Consider the following 19,185-nt stretch of genomic DNA (forward strand, 5'->3'; position numbering starts at 1 on the left):
TATGTTCTGAAGGACACATAATTATTGATATTTCTCGTAATAGAATCACAAAATTTTAGAATTTAGAGGACTGAATGATTACAAATTTTCTTTGCTTTATCTGATTTTTGAATATTCTTCAGACGAGTAGCCAATCAGACTTTTGGGATTTAACTGAAAACAGATGGTTTTTGAGAACCTGCCCCGCCAATGGAGCTGAAGAGCTATCATGCATTTAACAGCCATTGAGCACTTATTATATGCCAGGCACCACACTAGACATACCGTTAATGTGATAATTTTGCATGTTGCATGCACTTTTCACGGAAAAAGTGTTTATAAAAAATATATTAAAATTCATGTAGATATAAAATTAAAACTAGGTATCTGCATGGGAAATAGGTGTACATATAAAGGACAATGACCAGATCTGTTACTTTAGTGATTAGTTTGAAAGATTCCTATGACAAGAACTTTTCTTAGACTGGGAGAATGATGACCATTTCAATTTACATCTGTATTTGGTAAAATGTTGAGTGGTGAAACTGGGCCAGGATTTACATTATAGTAGCTTTGGAAAGGTGAAAAGAACAAGAACCATGGAGAGAGGCAGAGTAAGTGAGAGAGAGAGAGAGACAGAGAGACAGAGAGAGAAAGAGAGAGAGAGACAGAGAGAGATCTATTAGGTTGGTGCAAAAGTAATTGCAGTTTTTGCCATATATATATAAATATATACAAAAATACATATACACACATACAGAGAAATGTGTATGTATATACATATGTACATATATACACATACACCTTAAACATTTGTCTATATAAACATACATATATTACATATATATATATATATATATATATATATATATATTTTTTTTTTTTTTTTTTTTTTTAGATGGAGTTTCACTCTATTGCCCAGGCTGGAGTGCAGTGATGCGATCTCAGTTCTCTGCCATCTCTGCCTCCCAGGTTCAAGTGATTCCCCAGCCTCAGCCTCCTGAGTAGCTGGGATTATAGGCGCATGGTACCACGCTCAGCTAATTTTGTATTTTTAGTAGAGACGAGGTTTCGCCGTGTTGGCCAGGGTGGTCTTAAACTCTTGACCACCTCGACCTCCCAAAGTGTTGGGATTACAGGCATGAGCCACCATACCTGGCCTATAAACATGTATTTTATAAAGAATTTCATATATACCAAATACACATATATAGTACACATACATATGTATACACATAATATATCTATTTAATTCATAATATACCTATTTCAGTCTTAAAACAATTTAAAAACCCTTTTAGACATGAATATCTTCATTTAATTTTCAAATATTTAAAGAAATTTGAGGCTCAGAGACAATAATTCTTCACTGTTGCAATTTAAGCTTACAATCTTTTTTTGAGCAAAAATATGGCTGGGATTTGAGCTTGCGTAAAATTTAAAACCCATGTGTTTTTTTACTACACCATACTGTTTCCAGTTTGTAGCCTAAATGTTGTTATGAAAGAAGCTTCTGGTATGAAAAGAAATAGAAGAAAATAGAACATAGTAAACCCTGAGAAGATAAAAAGATTACAGCAGAATGATATTTTGCTGGGACCTCATAACTGTTCAAAACGGTCAGCAACTGGGATTTTTTTTCTTTGAAACGGAGTCTGGCTCTGTTGCCCAGGCTGGAGTGCAGTGGCCGGATCTCAACTCACTGCAAGCTCCGCCTCCCGAGTTCACGCCATTCTCCTGCCTCAGCTTCCCGAGTAGCTGGGACTACAGGCGCCCGCCACCGCGCCCGGCTAATTTTTTGTATTTTTAGTACAGACGGGGTTTCACCACCGTGTTAACCAGGAAGGTCTCCATCTCCTGACCTCGTGATCCGCCCGCCTCGGCCTCCCAAAATGTTAGGGTTACAGGCGTGAGCCACCATGCCTGGCCTCACAACTGGCATTTTTAATCTACAGAAATGAAAGATGATCTGTATCTAGATTTGTGCTGTTTCACTTTATGTTACGTAGTCCTCACATGGTATTTGATGTGGCAACATGCTTTGCCCTATCCATTTCATGTACCCTGAATGGATGCTTTTGGGTTTTAGCCTTTCCTTCCTTGTAGCTAATGTGTTTTTACTACTAATTTGCTAAAGTCTCTGAGCAAAACGCTGCTGAAGAACTCATGCTTTGGTACTAGAAGTGTGTTCTCTAAGTGGGGAACTGTTTCACTTACCTGAAAGAAAATTAACCTGCTCACAGAGTGCAGCCAGCTCTCATTCTGAAGTTTGAAGCGTGACTCCATGAGGAACCAAGGTTGCAGGAACTCCTCTATTTTTGCCTGGATTTTGATCTTTCTCCCTTCCGAATTTGTAAACAAAACCTTGGCTCTAGGCTTGAAAATTCTTACAGTGAAATCTCTGGCCAAAAGAAAATGATTCTTCCAAAATGTGGAGAAAAATTGGCCAGATTTGAGAGTGTTTTGGATTGAAAGTGGCAACCGTGTGCCAATATCACAAAGAACATACACATTGCCTCTGCTTACACTCGTTTGTGCATAAATTACAGATTATGTGGCTACAATCAATGCTGTGCAGAAAAAGCCATGCACAGTCTCTGGTATTTTGTGTAAGAGACTAGTTGCTCACTTTGTGGTGGCTGGATTTTATACATAAGAATTTCCCTTCACATTTTGCAATTTATCTACCATATTTTTTATGTCAAAACACACCATTATCTTGAAGCCATTCCATAGTATCACTGATAATAGTTCTTTGTTTCTTAACAACAGAAGTTCAAGACCCTATTTAATAAGATTTCATGAACTGGTTGATTCTATAGCAAGGTTTAAAGACAGAATGGTTTCACTTTTGACACTTGGTCTTTTCACTAATAAGAAAAAAAAGCAAGTAACAGTCTCTGGTAAAACACTAAAAGACATCTGAAAACATATTTTATAAAACAAACAAAATGATTCTGTCATGCTTTTGTGTTATATTTGTATAGATTAATTTACAAAACCCATTTACATGTATTAGCTCTTATTTAATAATTTGAATTAATCAAAAACTTTGAGTATTTGCTTTTTAGTACTCATAGAGCTAGGCATATGTAATCTTCAATATAATTGTGTGAGGCAGGTTGTATTCTTTTTGGTTCTGAGAAGAGGAAAACGAGTCATAGAGAAATTAAATTATATGACCAAGGTTACACGCAGTTAATCTTGGTAGCAACATTGCTCAAAGATCTTTTGTTTCCATATCTAGCATCCCTTTTGTGACATTTTGCCTCTATTATGTAATGAGAGATAACTCCCTTAGGAATTAATGTCATTCTTATCTACACTCAAATTATTTAATAACACTGCAGAAAACAGTCCGTCCTGAGCAGATCTAAGAATTTCCCAAAATGAGCTATTTGAAAAATTTCCAGATTATTCCTAACCACTATGTATTGGGCAATAAAAGAAATTGCTTTCTTGTATTTTCCCCTTTGTGTTTGTGTACCTGCTCACAAAAATCATCTCATACATAATGCAAGGTAATAAACTACAGCTTGTAATGGTGTCATGGCTACAAAGCCTTGCCCATGTGGAAATAGAACTGGAAATCCATTACTAGTGATGCACCCTTCAAATGCAATTCAAGTTTGACAAACATTAAACAATTTGGGCAGGCACTTGCAGCCAATGTTTCCTCTGAGTGTTTTTAGGTGTCTCATCATCATGTTATTATTCTAAAACGCCAGGAAGAATTAACAATTTCCTTCAGGTAAATCACTATGAGTTGAAATGCCACACAGGAGTAACTATTGCCCATTTTCTTCTGGGAAAGATAATATGAGCTCCCTATTCACAAGTTGTTTTCTCTTAAAATGATAGTTCTCTTGAAATTTCATTTTCTCTGTGGCTTCTAAAATATGTTGCCATTTGATCACAATCTCAAATAAAATTGGTGTTTTTCTAATAGAATAAGCACATTCTCATTCACTTACAAAAAGGTGAATATAATTGATTAGTGGCTCTGTTTCCTTTTGTATATGAAACAAAATAATTTCTAGTTCTCAATGGATTAAAATAAATTTCCTTTACCAAAAAAAAATTTCACCCAGCTAAATAAATAATCTTGCTTACATAGACTGGTTTTATTCTCAGGAAGCATTCATTAGAAGTGTCTAAATATATCTGGTTTTGAGGTATTTTCTTGCTTTTTTTCAGAAGGGAAGAGGTTCTGAGAATCTCTTGTTTATTTCTTAGGGAAAAAAACTTTATAATTTACAATTTTTTTGTCTTTGAAATGCACACTTAAAGACATTCGTTTTTGGCACTGCGTTGTTATCCCATTGAGCTGAAAAATGTTTGATCTTTGTACAGGGCAGAAGTAGGGAGATTCAAGCAAAGAATTTAAGTACAATAAAACATGATCTTAGAAACATCCCCTTCTTATCCATTTTACTTCTGTTTGGTGAAAAGAAATTTTCTCTCTCTCTTTCTGGATTTCTTTTTTTAATGTAAAAATTCTCCAAAGTAGAGAGAATAGGATGATTTACTAAGTGCTCATCACTCACGAAACTTATTTCATCTATACTCCTCCCTACTCCTACCTTCAGAATATTTTGAAGCACATCTCTTTTCATTCTTAAATATTTCAGTATATTTATATAAGATAGTCATTGTATTTGGCAACCATCACCATAATACTATTAACCTAGCAATTAGTACTTCCTAACATTATCAGAAAGGCAATTATTGTTCAAGTTTCCCTGATAGTTTGTAAAACGTCGTTTTCCATTTGATTTGTTCAATTTGTGATCCACTCAAGGCCTACACAGTACACTTCTCTGAGATTTCTGTAAATATCTTTCAATCTGTATGTTATCCCTTCATCATTTTTTTTTAATTCGTATTTTTTTTTTTTTTTTACAATTTGTAGAAGAAAATGATTTATTGCTCTGTGGTACTATTCACATTCTAGATGTTGCCAATTGCTTCCTTGTAATGTTTCTTGACGTCTTCCTCTACTTCTTTTGTTTTCTATAAATTGATAGTTTGATTTAAAAAAAAGTTTAGAATACTTCATAGGTTGGCTTGCACACTTCTTACTTGATCACATCATGGGTATATCATGACTGGTGTGTCTCTTTTTTACATGATGTTGTAGATCATATTATTGTTTAACACAGAATCTCTTTCTCCATTGAATGCTTCCCTTTCCCCAGACTTCACGAGAGAAGTCTACCTCCCAACTACAGGGGTATGGAACTTAGCAATTTGGCTTGCTGTGGCTTATAGAATGGGAATGTATATGAAATAGATCTGTGCCAAGACTGTGCCAAGACTACAAATGCGTTTGCATTGTCTGGCTTAGCTTCTAGAATTCTTGCCCTCTGCCATGAGAATCATGTGTTTCAAATAGTAACTGCTTCTTTTATCTTGGGTTGCAGATTGTGAAGACAGAAGAAGTCAACCTGAAAACAAACCACAGTTTGGAATCAAGCCAAGGTTAGCATCAGTTGACCCACAGATCCAATTTTTTCATAATCAAGAAATAAATGTGTGTGTTTACATGCTATTGAATTTTGAAATTACTTTTTGACCAACATCATTGCAGTAAAAGCTTAGTGATAGAAATATTAATATTGATCAATGAATTGGGGTGTTATCAGATTGCTCTGTCCTCTTTTAACTTAATGGTTTTGGCAACCATTGATGATTATTGCATAGATCCTTTACCTCATTATGGGATGCGATGTGGTGATAGTCTAAGTCTGTCATTCCTCACTCATGTATTAATCCCAGCAGAGTACCTGAGAAGGAAACTTGGGTATGGTTTTGTAAACCAAAAATAAAATTCCGAAGTCCCCCAACCATCTGAATAGACTTCCTCCTCAGCCAGGGCTGTTTTAAAATTTAACCCAAGAGATTGTTCCAGGCCATGATGAGAAGTGAGAGTAGAACATGCCTCATTATACCTCTCCAGCATTAACATCAACACAGACATTAAGTCTGATAAGAAACACCTTACAACTTATTCGCTCTAAAGCCTACTACCTAAAGGCTTCCTCTGCTAATAAGAACTTGGATATTCATAACCCTTTATCTTAACCCAGGCATCCCTTTCTATGAATCCCAGGTCTTTAGATAAACTCAGCCAATCATCAACTAGAAAACTTTTAAATCTACCTATAAGCTAGATGACCCATCCCACCCTCAGTTCAAGTTGTCCTGCCTTTCTGGACCAAACCAATGTATTTCTTAAATGTGTTTTATTGAAGTCTCATGTCTTAATAAAATGTATAAAGCCAAGCTGCACCCGGGTCACCTTGGGCACATGTTCTCAGGACATCCTGAGGGCTGTGTCATGGGCCATGGTCACTCGTATTGACTCAGGACAAATCTCTTTAATTATTTTACAGAGTTTGACTCTTATCATCAACAGTTTATAAAGGAAAGTCAGAGTAATTTTTTAAAAAATATGATTTCACTTTATTTGCTAGTTTTAAGAATAGTGAACTGTTTCTCTAGCATCCTCCAAAGATGAGCGACGTGATTTGGTTTAAATTATTATGTACTCATGGATTTTCATTAGTATAAAAATGTCAAACACTGTTTTATGTATATCCACCAATTGCTGATATTAATCTTTTGATGCTCACATTGTCTACTCTTACTATTTCTTGTTAAAAATATTAAGTTTCTTAAATATTAGAGCTAGAAACCTTTGTTTTATTTTTCTAGTGGAGCTGCTTTTCTTTTCTTTAAGACCTAGAAATTATTACTAAGTTTAGGGAGGCAGAGAAATTGCTGACAGTAAAATTCCTTGACAGACTGAGTCAAAGGCAGTGAATGCTGACTGTTAGGAAATCCCTAGTGGAGTGCGGTGTATTGGAAAATGGCTCAAAGATCTACCATCTAAGATTAAGGGCCTTTGCAACTATTGGTAGGGGATTCCTGACATAAAGATGGTATCCCAGTTAAGTGATCTTCAGTAAATGGCAAATAAAGGATTAACTGCCGAGAGCATTAGCCCCACTAATTCAGTATTTATAGCCATTCAAGTTATTAGCTTTTTAATTAACATGGAAAGATCTGAAAGTACCTAATCATATTCCATTCTAATTGTATTAACAGATTACACACATGAAAATTAAAATTTTGTTTTTCTAATATTCTCTTTAAGAATGTGCAAATAGAGTTGATGTTTTCTTAATAAATGTCTCTCAACTGTTATTATGTTTATAAACAGAATAGAAAAAATACAAGTTAATGGTATTCATTTAAGTACGTTGCATCCAGTTGGGATTATCGAATTAAAACAGGCTTTACACAAGGGTATTAGAGATATGCCACATCCATTTATTTAATTCTCTGTAATAATAATCTGCTCATTGAATTATTTAACACATCTTTTTATAAAGGGCTTTGTGCACACATTAGGATTTGAATATGAGCAGATTAGATTGTTACATTTATTTCCTTTAAGACAAAATCAGCTGAAAGAGTTATTTCAGCGTCTACAGAATAGAAATTAAATAAAGAAAAGCAAATGCAAATTTGAGAAAAGAGTAAGAATCTACTTCTGATTCCCTGATTGCTCACTTGGGCTCAACTTTAATGATGTTGGCTTAGGAATTTTACTGAGTGAAGCTTCTAATCCTGAGATCTTTTAGTTCTTTTATTAAAACATCAAGCCAAATTCTTGTTTTAAAGTTTTTTTTTAAATATACTTTATGTTAAGCCCTAAGGATACATGCTGTCTGTGCTTGTAATGTAATCTAAAAATGCTCTTTGATATAATGATCCAAATATTGGATCAACTCCAAGGTGTAAGAAGTGGGGGCAGCTTTCTGTGTCAAAATAGTTTCTTGAGCCAGGAGGATTTGGTCTGACACTTATCTGCTCTAAAGAGGTGATAGGAAGATGTATAAAGTGTCAATGTTGTTTTCCTGCCATATTCAGACCTTAAAGTATTTATTGCCCTTTATCTTTACCTGAGCTCTGATATATGAGGCCAGCACTTCCCTATAGGGAAAGTGACAGTCACATAATTAGAAAAAAAATAGAATTTATGTTTAAAATTCAGAATCTTTGTCCTAATGAAAGACAAATGACTTCAGAGGAATCACTGTTGAGGTGGCAATCCCAACCCTCTCTTCAGCTGTCTCTACCATTTATAAGCTCATTTCTAGAAAATGAGATGGAGAAATGAGAAATGAGAAAATGAGAAAATGAGATGGAGACAGAAGCATTACAAGCCTGTAAAGTCCCTTAAAGAGAGCCCTGTACCTCTCTTTCCTCATCCCAGTTGGATGTATGAGGTAGTAGTAGTTTTAACAATTTTAATTTTCCATCTGTACATTAAAAAATCACTCCAAAAGTTTTGGAACCACAATCTTTCTTGTCACTTTTCATGATTTTATACATTGACTGGGTTCATCTGAGGAGTTCTTATGTTACACCTGATGCTACGATTTGGACAGGAGCTTCAATTATCTGGGGGCTCAACATGGCTGAAATGTCCAAGTTGGTTCATTCCCATGACTGGTGCACTGATGAGCAGCCAGAAGACTGGGCTTAGTGAGGATAAGGTACTGGGATGGCTAGACCGTCTTCCTCCCCCTTTCTCTCCATGTAGTCTCAGGGCCTCTTCCTCTACATGTTTGCTTCAGTAGATTAGCTGGACTTCTAACATGAAAACTCAAGGCGTCCAAGAGGACAGAATGGAAGCTTGAAGTTCTTTTTAAGACTTACACCCAAAACTGGCACAATGACGTTTTAGCTACATTTTAGGTACAGATTTAGTATTGACTGGAACATCTATAAAAGCATGAATGTGATGCACTGGGGTCAACTTTGAAGAGTATCTACCAGGAGAATAGAAATCTTCTTCCAGTTTGTGGATCTGAGAATAGAGAATACATTGTATGTTTTTTCCTGGCTGCCCTTGATGGTTGCAATCCTCATACTGTTTCCAGCAATCCCACCCCCTGATCATGTATAGTCTAGTTTCGTGGGTTTACTCTGCAGATGGGCCTGACATGACAGTTTGAGCTTGGCCTCAGAGGGATTTAGTGAACCAGGAGACGCTTGTGGTCTTGATGAAGAGATGATGGATGCTGCCCTTAATAGGGATTTATACACAGAAGTTCCTTGTGCCTTTGTGAGAATCTCATAGATTATAAGGGACTCTAAAAAACCATGTGTTCCATCTCTCTAGAAGCAGATTCACTTATCACTGGTGTTGAGAACCTGATATTCTATAACTTGACCTATAAGATTCTTTACAATTTCTAGGTAATATATATTTTTTTCTATTTCAGCTTAGTTAAGACTATTTTCTATTAAACATCATTATTCAATCAACTAATATCTGTTGGGAACTTACTATAGAGTAGGGACTATTTTAGGAGACACAGCAATGCAAGCAGTTTGCTAAAGCTCTTCTTTGCTTGAGCTTTGTAGTTATATAACAGAGGAGACAGACAATACAAAACTTAGAATATGTGATGTATGACACATGATATTAAAAAAAAAAAGGAAAACAGTTCTAGTATACGTGTGCTGGGGAGTGGAGGTGGGGAAATAGAGTGTGCCTTACTGAGACAGAGACAATATGAAATTAAATACCTGCAAATTTAAGAAAGATAATTCCAAGTAGAGAGAATAACAAATGCAAAGACCTGAAGGTGAAAGCATAGCTCGCTTGTTTGTGGAATCAAAAGGAATGTAAGAAAGCCCTCGAAGCTGGACCAGGGTGAGCAAGGAAGAGAAACATAAAAGATGATGAGTCAGAAGACATAAAGGAGAGCATAGTCAGAGGTTAACGTGTGTAGCAACCATTTCCAACTCTGCAGGAAAATTATTCCATATAAAAACTACTTGAGTACCTATTTATTATTGATATATAATAGTTGTACATGTGATATTTTCATACATATACCCAATATGTAATGACCAAATCAAGGTAATTGGGAAAGCTAAAATATCGTATATGTATTCATTCTTTGTGCAGGGAATATTCCAATTTTTCTCTTTCCTAGATATCTTGAAATATACCATACATTATCATTAATTATAGTCTCCCTACTGTACAATTGAATAATATAACTCATTCCTTCTGTTGAACTCTGTTTCGTACCCACTAATTAATTTTTCTTTATTCTTCCCACTTCCCAGTCTCTGGTAACCACCATTGGACTCTCTACCTCCATGAGATCAACATTTTTAGCTCCCATATAGGAATGAGAACATGTAAGCCAGGAATGAGAACATATAAGCACCTTTCTGTGCCTGACTTATTTTGCTTAACATAATGCCCATCCATGTTGCAACAAATAATAGGATTTTCTTATTTTTTTATGGGGTTCACAGAGGGGTTCACAAAACTGAAGGAAGCATTCGCTTCCATTTGCTGGTTTACTATTGAGAATACAACTCAAGTACAGCCAGACGGAAGAGACCCGCAGGGCAAAGTATGGAGAAGGGGCATGGGGCTTCTGTACCCTCTCTGGGCAAGCCACCCACCCAGCACCTTAATATGTTCAGCAACCCGGACATTCTCCAAATCCTTTGAGTTAAGGTTTGTCTGCAGGCTTTATTACTTAGGTATGCTGGATGAAATTATTGGCCACTAGAGAGTGACTCAATCTCCAGTACTCTTTCCCCTCTCCCTGTAATTTGGAGGGTGAGGCTGAAAGTTTCAATCCTCTAACCGTATGGTTGGTTTCCCTGGTAAGTAGCTCCCATCTTTAAGGGATTTCCAAAAGTCATCTCATTCACATAAACTCATGTGTGTTTGAAAGGGGTTTGTTATGAACAACAGAAGATGCTCCTTTTACTTTTATCACTTAGGAAATTACAAGGGTTTTAGGAGCTCTGCCTGAGAACTGGCAACTAAGATCAAATATATATTTCTTACTACATCACACTATCACATTTAAGCCAGTTTATAGTTGTTTATCCTATTCAAGAAGTAACTTTGTTACAATTTTCATTCTTGAAGAGTCACAGTGCTACATGATATATTTGTGGCATAAAAATTAAGTGAGTTTGTTTTCTTCAATGTATTCACTCTAAAAGCAAAACAATCCAATAAGAAGCTGTAGTCACGCATCACTTAATGGCAGGCGTACGTCACAAGAAATACCTCCTTAGGCAATTTCATTGTTGTGTGAACATCAGAGTGTACTTACACAAACCTAGACAGTACGGCCTATTACACACTTAGACTAAATGATACAGGCTATTGCTCCTAGGCTCCGAGTCTGTACAACATGTTATTGTTCTGAATATTGTAGGTAATTGGAATGCAAAGGTAAGTATGTGTGTATCTAAACAAATCCAAACATAGAAAAGGGACAGTAAACGTATGGTATAAAAGATTAAAAAGTGGTACACCTGTAGAAGGCACTTACCATGAATGGAGCTGGCAGGAATGGAAGATGCTCTGAGGGAATCAGTGAGTGAGTGGTGAGTGAATGTGAAGGCCTAGAACATTATTGTACACTACTATAGAATTTATAAGCACAGTACACTGAGGCTACACTACATTTATAAAAACGATGTTTTCTTCAATGATAAATTAACCTTAGCTTATGATAACACTGTAACTTTTTACTTCATAAGCCTTTAAAAATGTTTTTGTTTCTTTTGTCATAACATTTAGCATAAAACACATTGTACAGCTGTACAAAAACATTTTCTTTCTTTGTATCTTTTAAATTCTATGGGCTTTTTTTCTATTTTAATTTTTTTTCTATTTAAATGTAAAAAAAAAAAAAAAACAAAAAACAAAAAACAACTAAGACACAAACACACACATTAGCCTAGGCCCGCACAGGGCCGGGATCATCACAATAACATCTATCTCCATGTCCTGTCCCCCTGGAAGGTCTTCAGGGGCAATAAGAGGTATGAATCTGTCATCTGCTGTGACAACAATGCCTTCTCTTGAAGAAGCTGCCTGAGGCTGTTATATGGCTAACTTTATCTCTCTCTCACTGTCTGTATATACATACTGTATATATATATACACACATGTATACGATATATATATACACATTCTATATATATGCACAGAGAGTGTGTGTACGTATATATGACAGATATATGCATTATATCTATATATACACACACACAGAGTGAGAGAGCAACAGAGAGAGTACATTTTAAAATAACAATAAGAAGTAAAGCATAGTAAATACTATGTAATACGAATTTTTTAGCTCCATTATAATCTTACGGGACCACCACTGTCTATGCAGTCTGTGGTTGACTGAAATGTCTTTATGGGGCACATGGCTGTAATTGATTTTGTCATGTCATAAATTGCCATCAATTGCCTTCTTTGTTTTTCTGCTCTTCAGAGAGAAATTTTCTTTAAATGGATTTCAAATAGCGTTTGTTGGGATTTTTTTCTCCATCTTAAGTGCCTTCTGAATATTTCAGCAGTTATCACCTGCCAGGCCATAATAATTTGTCATCATAAAGAAGGAGGAAATTTTTTTGCAGGACATATATTTAAATGATTCTGCAGCATACAAAACCATCTAATACTGAGTGCTTGCCTGTTCTTGCTTGTGTGACTTTTGCCTGGCTTATGATAAGCAGCAGTAATATTCTACGAAATGCCTGTATATCCTTAAATTTTGGAATCAGTTTATTTCTCTAATGGTTACATTGTCAAGTACACTTATTTTGTTCTTTTAAAAATATATTTTATTGGAATATAATCTACTTAAAGAAAAGTGCACGCAAATTATGTGTATCATTGGGTGAATATTCATAAAGTAGCCAGCACTCGGATCAAAAAACAGAACTTTTATGAGCACCAGGACACCCACCTCGTGCTCCGTCCTAATTTTTACTTCCCCTTTCAAGTGTAATCACTATTTTGTATTCTGGTACTTCAGATTCATTTTTCCTATTTTTTAAATATGAAGTTTTCCCAAAGATATACTTTTTACTGGACATGATACAACTATACTCTTTTGTTTTAGCTTCTGCGTCTCAAACACAGGTTCATACGACTCAAAATAAATACCGACAGTTATGTGCAGCCAGTATTTGTTTATTTTTATTGCTGTGGAATAGTCCATTGTATTAATAGACTGCCATGGGATTTTGAGTTATGGAATTGACACTAGACTGTGAATCTGAGCAGCACACTTGATGTCAATGAGTGGGACAGTTAACACCTGGCTCTTCGTGGCAGTTTGGCTTTCCCAAGAAAGCTGCCTCTGAGATATTGATTAGTGCATGTAAGAACTTACTGGAATGCGTCCCCTCAAGCAACACCTGTGGGAGAGGGGAAGGAAGCAACACAAGGTGGAGGAAAAGTTGGGCTGTGATGAATGGATTTCACATATTCTCCACTACAGGATCATCGGAAAGTACAGAAAATCTGACCATTCCTAAGAAGAAGAGTTGGATTTACTCTCCTTAGGATTGAAGGCCAAGTTCAATAAATAGTGAGTCACTGTACCTGCTACATTATTTTATGTCCGAAAGCTAGAAATGACATAGCTTACTATATTCCTCCTACCCAGTGTTTCTCTAGCCTGTGCTAGACATATTCGGAGTTGGAAATCTACTACATTTTTGGGGAGTGCTCATGGTTAGGGAGCTCTACCTTATATTAAGCTGAAATCTGCTTTCTTGAAAGTGATTAGTCTACTGGCTCTAGCTCTGTCTTCTAGAAAAATTTGGAAGATTAATCCTATTCCTGAAAAAAAAAGTCAAGGTTAGCTTCTGGATGCCCCATAACATAACAACTCTTCTGTAAGTTGAAGAGTTAAAATTATAACATGGCCTCAGCTGCCCCTGCTTATGATGTTCCTTCAGACTTGTCTTCATTTCCCTCAAGGGGGCAAGACCTTTTTCTCCCATATCAACCAATCACTGAATTGGTGCTGCTCACAGTCAGAAGGCTTGACCTTGAAGCAGGTGTCTCTCTGCAACACAATAACTTCCACACTTCTTGGTAAATAAACATTCCTAATAGTAACAATCTAACAGGTGCCTCCCTGCCTTCTCTAGGGACCAGGTCTTCTAAAGGATCCCTGTGATGCTAATAAGTACGCAGACATATGCATTTAGTCAAGGTTAGAGTCCTTGTGAGTCGAAAATGAAAAAAAACAACCAAAAAAAAAAAAAAAACCTCGAACTTTAAATTGAGCTGTGGAGAAAGCTGTTGAAAGAATCACTTAAAATTAGGTAATCATTTTGTATTGTGCTCTCCTGTCTCTTGTGTACTTCACAGTGTTCACATTGGGTTTATGATAAGGAAAAAGAAAGAAGCCTAATCAGATAGTCCCACTTGCAGTGCTGAACGAGTGTCCATGTCCGCCTTTCATGGTGGCAAGGTAAGAACAAGAAGGTAAGGGGAAGAAAAATGAGAAGCAATATTTTTTTTAACAACCTACTCTGTCCAAAGCACTCTACTACTATGTGTTTTCCATGTTTTGTGTCATTAAGTCATCATGACTCTGTGACGTATCTATTCCTGTTCCCACTTAAAGAAAGAAGGAGGAAGAGGAAAAGAGAGCACGGTGGATCAACAGTTAATACGTGTTGAAAATAAAAGTTAGACTCAAGTTCAACTTATTCCAGTTCACTTTTTCTCCCAACCACAACACACATTATCTCTGTAAGATGAGACGAAATGAGTATAAACCACCGGGTAGGGCAGCTGAGTATTTTCCCTTTACTTACAACAGGGTACATATAATTTAACTTAACAGAAACAGTTCCTTATACCATGTGTTTATTCACTGATTTCAACATAGATTTTGTTTAGGATAAAAACACATTTAGTGTTCATGCTCACTAGAAAGAAGCCTGAAAAGACAGGGATCTTGGTCACTCCTGCATCCCTAGCACCTAAAACAGGGATAGAGGAATTTCAATAACCCATTTCTTGATTCAGTAAATGACATATCAGTTCTTACAGCTCTGCAGCCCTTAAATACCAACTGATACACATTCAATTAAGTCAGTCAGTTAGTGACAGATGGGAAATATGGGATTTGTTTGTATAAACATAAGCAATAACTCAGGATTCTCTTCGTTTTCAAAAAAACTAATGAAATTAAAGCATCATCCAAGGACACACAACTTATGACTTCAGTTTATCCATGCAAAGAGCCCTCTTAAAAACAGAGGGTAACTTTGAGTCATTTTCTGTCTCTTCCTCCTTCCTCATTCTTTCCCCTTTCTCTGTGTCACTTTTATTTTAAAAAATATGGTGAAAATAACTTACGAGAGAATAAAACACCAAAAGAGTCAGACACAGAGAGTCTGAAACTGAGGGGGAAAGTGAGGACCAGCTGTGGCAACATTTCCAGAGGTGGCAGTCAAGGAGCTACAGATAGCAGAGTTTATTTATAGTTAAAGTAAAGTGAACAGCGATGCCTTGTGATGATGTTGGCTGTGAATTTTTGTTTTAAGGAAGTGGAATAAATAATACACCTACCTTAAACAGGAGAAAACTAAACTTGGAAAATCTCTTTAATGACAGACATAAAAGGAGTTGTGAAATTATGCTGCCTGGTACTTTTGCTATTGTGCAATTCCTTTGCAGTAGATGAATAATTCAATCTCAAGCTCCCCAGTGGAATACTTTGGGGCATCTACATGAATCTCATAAATATCAAATTTATTTGCTTATAGTCATTACCACATGCTAAAGAAAATGGATTTCACATATTCTCCACTACAGGATCATCGGAAAGTACAGAAAATCTGACCATTCCTAAGAAGAAGAGTTGGATTTACTCTCCTTAGGATTGAAGGCCAAGTTCAATAAATAGTGAGTCACTGTACCTGCTACATTATTTTATGTCCAAAGGCTAGAAATGACATAGCTTACTATATTCCTCCTACCCAGTGTTTCTCTAGCCTGTGCTAGACATATTCAGAATTGGAAATCTACTACATTTTTGGGGAGTGCTCATGGTTAGGGAGCTCTACCTTATATTAAGCTGAAATCTGCTTTCTTGAAAGTCATTAGCCTACTGTCTCTAGCTCTGTCTTCTAGAAAAATTTGGAAGATTAATCCTATTCCTGAAAAAAAAGTCAAGGTTAGCTTCTGGATGCCCCATAACAGCTCTTCTGTAAGTTGAAGAGTTAAATATACCTGTTGCTTTAACTATTCCAAGAATGATAGATGCATGAAAAGACATCTGTTACCATCATTTTTTAAATTGTAGATTTCAGGTCTAAGTAGGGTTCTAAAGTTGGCACAAGCAAGTTGTCTACACTTTTTTTTTGCTTATATACATCATAAGATATTTTTTAAATAACTGCTGGGCCTCTCGCACATTTTTAAGTTGTCATCTAATTTTATGTTTGAAAACTGTCTTGTTTAATTCCCAACCTCATGTTTATATTTGTTAAATACATTTTCCTCAAAGTTTTGAACAGTAGACTTTCCTCATTCAGTTTGTGGAAAATATTCACCATGTAGAAAATACTCATCACAGAAAAAAACAGAGGTTACTGGACAACCCTTCAGCCAAATCAGCGCAATTTCCTCACTGACTATATCAGATATAGTCAAAGCAGATAAATTTGTTAATATGCAGCTCCTTGACAACCCCTCACTACTCAGTTCTAGGAGAAATAGGTTGATAAGACCTAGAGTGCTGCCATATGTTTATCAGCTGGCTGAAATACGGCACTACCCTCTGAGAATCTCTTACCTACCTGAGCTGTGTGTCATTGAATTGTCCCTTTGTTTGAAAGCTAGAGGTTTTATATTCTGGGATGGTGCCCGAGGTCAGTAAAATTTAGGATAGATGAGAAGAACAACTCTGTATCTCTCTCTGTCTCTCTCTCTCTTTGTGCAGTATGTGTGTGTGTGTGTCTGTGTGTGTGTTCAGTAACTAATGGGAACAGGGTACTCATTTAGCAGATTTCATGGCGGAAGGCAGTTTGCCATGCGCATTTTCACTGAACTAGATTTAAGGACAAATAAAGATGAAAGAAGGAAAGTGTTCTTATGTTCCTGCAACTTGTATGGTAGTGTCATGGGATCCTTAGGGTGTCGCTTCGCCAGCTGGAAACCTCTGTGGGCAGTGGCACCTTCTGCTTGAGTATTGCTCATGCCTGCTGGGCTTGTTATACCGACTTGGCCTGGCAGGCTGTGCTCAGCTCGTGTTACTGGCCTGGATGCCATGAGCCAGGTGGAGAGTAGCAAGGGGTGTGTGAGCAAGCGAGCATGGGGTCTGGACACTGAGCACAGCCAGGCACACTCTCTGCTGCAGCATGGCAAGTAGCTCCAGGCTCCAGCTTTGTGCAAGGCTGTGAATGGACCAGATGTACCACAAGAAGCTTCTGCTGTGGGCACAAGCATCTGGATGAGGAAAAGATGATGGCATCCAAAAACTCAGAGATGCCAGGAACCGCAGAGCCCCAAAGAGAGTGTTATATAACATGTCACATCCCTGGCTCAGGGAGGCCGGGGGTCTGGGCTCCCAGAAAGGCCACAGCTCTTCTCTCTTTCTTATTGCCCACAGCTTCATGAGTGAGGGAGTGAGTTTTGGGGGGATGGGTTTCAGCCTGTTTGTGTTACAGGTCTCAGTCCCACTGTCCCACTCTGGCCACGGATCTTGGCTTGACCCCTCTTGGACAGGAAGTACCACTGCTACTTCCTGTCCTGTGGGGCAACCACCCAGCACTGGTAGAGGAATATAGTGTTACAGCAGTTCTAGCTAGAGAAATTCTAAGGTCTGGGTCCCAGAAGGGTTGCCACTCTTCACTCCCACAGTCCCAGTCCAGGAGTGTGTCACCACCTGCAGCTTAGTGAGTCAGTTAGGAATGTGTTACAGTTCCTTTCATGCCCTGTATTTGTCAAGTCCTAAGTTCTTGTCCCGTGTCCAGGAAGAATGAAGTTACGTGGACAACTGGAGGGTGAGCAAGGAGGAGAGTTTTATTGAGTGATAGAATGGCTCTCAGGAGACCCGAAGGGGGTAGCTCCTTTCTGCAGGTTGGCCACCCTGACGAATGTCTGAGTCTGGCTGAATCTGGGATTTTTAACGTGCTCAGAATGGAGGAAGTGCATGCTGACTTGTCCATAGGCAGACATAGGCAGACCTGGATAAAGCACCATCTGACTGGCTGAAAGACATCAGTGAAGTTCTCATTCCAGGTCATGAACCCCACCTGGAACTGGGAGCCCAGTCCCCAGGCTTCAAGCTGTCCCTGGCTTGAAGGTGGGGTTTCACTGGGGACCTACCCCTTCCCTTCCCTCCTGAGAGTCTATGTGCCTCCCACCACCATCAACATGCCATCCACAGCATGCAGGCTGTTCCTGCTGAGGGGAACCCGCAGGCCCATCACAAGCTGCCCTCAGTACCTCAGCCTCCCTCCAACGCTTGTCGGTGCTCAAAGTCTGGAGGGGGCCAAGGAAACAGGGGGCTGCATATCAGTGCTGCCCCAAGTACATGTACACCCGGCCAGGTTGTGACAGCGCTCAGGCTTGGCCACAACTTTGCTCTGCACTGGAATAGACACCAGGAGCAGGAAGAGGTCTGTGAGTGGGAGCAGGCACTTCTGAGCCCGCTGGGGGAGAGGGTTTCCTGAGCTCCCAAGAGTGCAGGGATGCCTGGGTCTGGAGCTGCAGCTGGGCAGCTATATCTGCACCTGCAGGCAAGGACTCCCTCCCCGCCAACTCAGTAAGGTGTGGGGCTCCCACTGGAATCACCAGTTACCAGCCACCACTGAGCACACAGTCCTGGTCACACCTCCCACACTGCAGCTGGAGTCCTCACAGGGGCCACCCCAGATGGACTCCCACCGCCATCATTAGGGAGCTATCGTACTGGCTGTCTGTAGAGGAGACACCAAATATTCTTTGCATGCTTCAAGCCTTCACATTGCAGATCATCAACATTAAAGTAACATGGATGTATATGCCTGGCTCCAAGTGGCCAAATGTGAATCTAATACACTCCTTCTAAAATAACTCAGAGCCTTGGGGGAATAAAGGGGTTCCCAGAAACAATTTGTTAGAGTTAGTTCTATGAAGAGTGTGGGAAGAACATAGAATTCAGAATAAGATGTTCCTGAGTTTCCCTGTTGTCTGTTTTTTGTTTTTTGACCAGCTATATGCCTTCAGCATGCTTATTTGCAGTTACGGGCCTCCATAGGTTTTACTGTTTTTCGTTTTTTTTTGTTGTTGTTGTTGTTGTTTCTTCTTTTTTTCTTGAGACAGTCTCATTCTGTCAC

The 19,185-nt window shown here is 38.0% G+C and overlaps 1 long non-coding RNA gene across 4 annotated transcripts in view; it reads left to right on the top strand.

The window, feature by feature from the left end:
• The window catches only part of LOC105476754 (uncharacterized), a 58,482-nt gene that overhangs the window by 10,137 nt on the left and 29,160 nt on the right, over nt 1-19,185 (top strand). For 2 of the 4 annotated variants that reach the window (XR_011615750.1, XR_011615752.1), the window contains exons 2-5: nt 5,403-5,460; nt 13,338-13,427; nt 14,219-14,335; nt 15,677-15,766. This is a non-coding gene — a long non-coding RNA (uncharacterized lncRNA). The remainder of the gene's footprint in view (nt 1-5,402; nt 5,461-13,337; nt 13,428-14,218; nt 14,336-15,676; nt 15,767-19,185) is intronic. The other 2 variants (XR_011615749.1, XR_011615751.1) reach the window with 1 other exon arrangement.

The sequence above is a fragment of the Macaca nemestrina genome, chromosome 17, assembly GCF_043159975.1.
Source record: "Macaca nemestrina isolate mMacNem1 chromosome 17, mMacNem.hap1, whole genome shotgun sequence".
NCBI classification, from domain to species: Eukaryota; Metazoa; Chordata; class Mammalia; order Primates; family Cercopithecidae; genus Macaca; species Macaca nemestrina.